Below are 3,874 nucleotides of genomic sequence, written 5' to 3'. Positions count from 1 at the left end.
GTTCTATTTTGGATATGTCAGATTTAACATGTCTGTAAGACAGCCAAGTAGAGATGTCTACTTTGTAGTTGATGTTGTGGGTCTGGAGTTCAAAAGAGATTTTTGGACAACGAGGATAGTGGGTTAAGGGCAAGATGAGACCTGCAATTTATAACCTTAAAGAGCTTGCCTGGTACACTGAGATGTAGTTTAGTTGAGGTTACATAGCCAGTATACATGTCAAAGGCAGCACTTGAACTAAGTTCTTCTGATTCTTAGGAAGACTTTTTCTATCCAGTATCATACTGCTTTGATAGGAAAAAGATAAGGCTGATAATAAAGAGTTAATCTAATAGAAATGATCATTAAAACCATAAGGACTTAAAAGATCACTATACCAAAGAGAAGAGATGGAGGTCCTTATCCCTTTTTTTGTCATGGATCCCTTTAGTAGTCTGGGAAAATTTATGAATGGACCTCTTCTGAGAAAAAAATGCATAAAATAAAATAGATAATGTTACAGAGGAAATAAATTTTATTGAGATACAATTATCAAAATACTTTAAAAAAAGTTTTCATGCCATGCTTCAGAACTAATTTCTGGTAAAGTGAGAAAAGAAGGCCCAGCACAAAATCTGGAGACCTACTATGCAAATGCCTACATATGTAGAATCTATATCAAATTTCTTGCCTTCTCGAAGAGGGGGAAGAAAAGAAGGGAAAAGACGATTTGGAATTCAAAATTTTAAAAATTTAATGTTAAATGTTTTTGTTTGCAGTTAATTGAAAAAATAAATACATTTTAAAAAGGAAATACAAAGCAAAGAGGGAAAGGTATGGATAATGATTAAGCAAAGGAGACTAGGGAATGATCTATTGGGTAGGAGGAGAACCAGGATAGATGAGTGTCATGAATACTTAGGGAGCAGAGAGTATGCAAATAGTTGAAGGTATCAAATACTACAGTGTCCTGAAAAGTAAGGACCAAGAAAAGACTTGCATTTAGCATTTAACTCTGGAGAGGTTTTCTTTTCTTGTTTTTCCTCCTACCTCGGTCCTCCTTTCACTCACTGCTCCTTTTATACTTATGAATTTTAATTCCTCATATGAGATTCAGCGAGATGAACCTTTGTTTGGGATTTTGTTTGCATCTCCTACTAGAATAATTGAACATTCCCACTAGAAGTCATGAAAAGGAGGATTTTGAGACTGAATAGTGGGAATTCCTAACCCCTATCATGAGTAGAAAAAAGATGATTTCCTGATCAGTGGCAAGTTCCTGGAGAGTTTTGAGATATCCTCATGAATTTGCTGGTCTATATCAACCTTTCTAGAAACTCCAAGTTAATTTTCCTTCTGGAAAGAGTCCAAGTTCTTTGTGAAATGGTGGAGAAGGGACATTAAAATGTGTTTTTGTCTGTATGTGTGTTACTGCTTTTCTTATTCAGTCTTTCAGTCTAGGGCTGACAGCATGGATATGAAAAAGAACTAAGTCTCAGATTACCAATACTGAGTTCATTTACCTTCTAAGAGGAGTTGATACCATAGACATAGTTAAGGAAATCTATGGTGCCAAAATTATAGCATATTTAAATTCTTGATTTCCAAGTTCAAATATCTTGAGCTTCTATAAGAAGGGTGTGCTGGGATCTTCTTGAACCAGCTTGCAAGAACCAGTTATTAAATTTCCAATGTGAGTATTACGTATCAGAAACCAGCAAATGCTATAATAAACCAATAGAGCTTGAGTGACTCATTTGCCAATTTTCTAGAAAGACAATTCTAATAGTAATTTATGGCTGTGTGAAAAGTCTGGGTAGATATGGACTTGGTTTACAGGTGTAGCTTTCAGCTGAGCCATTTTGAGTAGGATGGACCTAGTGAAGGACCACTTGATACAAAGGCGGAAGGGAAGAAAATAAGCATTTATAGCACCTACTATGTGCCAGGCAATGGCTAAGTGTTTTTTACAAATATTATCTCATTTGATCCTCATAATCATCCTGTGGGTTAAATGCTTTTATTATTTCCACATATGGAAACTTAGATTAATGGAGGGGAAGTGACTTGCCTAAAGGTGCAAATATCTAAAGTCAGATTTGAGTAATTATGTGAACATGAGCTGTTTCCATTTTTACCCTAAATGGCATTTACTAAATTCTTATTATATGTTTGCCTGTATGAATATATCTATACCTGGATAGGTGCATAGATGGATGAATCTTTGGGTAGATGGATGCTCCCAAGTTGGTTCTTACCTAATCAGAGAGAATAGCAGCTACTAGAGAAAGATATGTGAAACTTAAGGAGAACCCTGGGGGTTGAATTTTCTGGAGGTAGTTTGTGAAAATATTATCCCTTAGCATCTTGATCCATTTCTTTTCTAGGTCAAGGGAAATATCTTCCTTCTCCTAACAGACTCTATCCTGAATGAAAAGAGATTGAATTTGGCCCTCTTCCTAGGAGAGTTTGAGACTGCAGACTTTTGCTCTCCTGACCCTGGCAGAAATGTAAGACATTGGGGTACAACTATTAAACAGCTACTAGGTTTGGCGATCTCAGTGACTCAAGCTTCTTATAGGAAAGCCTTCCTGACAGATCATTTGGTTCTATGTCTGGCCTGAAGGACTGTTTCTTCATTCCTAACCTCTGCTTTTTGCAGAGACCAAACCCTTAAAATGAATCTGTCTGAATTCTTTTTCCTGGTTCATTCGTACTCTTTCATTCATTTTTAACATTTTCTTTGTGCTTACAATTGATATTAGCTCATATATTTAATTAAACATTTAATAAGCATGTAGTATGGCCATTCATTCATTTGCTCATCAATTCAACAGATAGTGAATATATGTACTTTATGTGAGTAAAATGTAAAATTTGAAAGGTGATACACTTTTATGTCTGAATGAGGTGCTGTAAACTTAGGTGGACACTGCCTTCATCAGGTAGAGGGACAGTCAAGAACTTGGAGTTTATATTACTGCTTTTCCTATATACGACAGTCTTTCAGTCTTGAACTGCCAGCATGGACTTGGGTAAGAACTAAGTCTCAGGCTTGTTAGGAAATTTTGCTTTATCTAAAAAAGCAGGAAGTTGGACACAATTTCTAGCTTAAGGACTTTAGAAAGAATGTGCTCAATTATCCCCTTATGTTGAATAATATGTTGTAGGGATATGTGCCATGGAATACTACAGACTATGAAGAATTAAAATTCATTATCATTCAGAGAATGACAGACGGGCACATGGTGGCCGCAAGCAGCCTGCAATGCTTAATAAATGAATTGAAGGTTATTGAGGAAATGTGGGGTGGGGAAAGGTAGATTGGTTATTTGGAGAAAGTAAGATATAATTCCTATATGAGTTGTGTGCTCTATTGTTATTCTTGCAATGTCAAGAGACAATGGAGAAAGGTATATCTCTCATACTTTGTGGGGATTTCCTGTCATGAATCTCTGAGAAGAAACTAGACGGGAGTTACATTTATGGGCAGCAAAGAATGGATTGTGATGTGCATTGTCAGAAAGAATATTGACATTGATGGAAACATAGATCTATTTGACTATTTAAGTTGACTAGAATACTTTATAAGAACAATGACAATCTTAATTCTTCCATAAATCCTTAAGTTTGGGGGCCAATGCTGTCCTTTCAAGTCCTATCCTTTTATTCATTTGCTAAGGTTTCTGCTTCAGGATCTAAAGTTTCTGTGCCATTCATAGGGGAGGGAGTTGAGGTTATTGGGAATGGGGAATGAAAGAGAACAAGGTCAAGCCTGCCACATCATTCTGCCCAAAGCCTGCACATACTATTAGAAACAATGATAAGACAAGAAGAAAAGAAGCAATTCAGAAAGAGAATGAGACATCATTTATATTGTGGAGGCCAAAGAGTG

Source organism: Gracilinanus agilis, chromosome 2 (genome assembly GCF_016433145.1).
Source record: "Gracilinanus agilis isolate LMUSP501 chromosome 2, AgileGrace, whole genome shotgun sequence".
Classification (NCBI taxonomy): domain Eukaryota; kingdom Metazoa; phylum Chordata; class Mammalia; order Didelphimorphia; family Didelphidae; genus Gracilinanus; species Gracilinanus agilis.
This window is presented reverse-complemented; position numbering follows the sequence as displayed.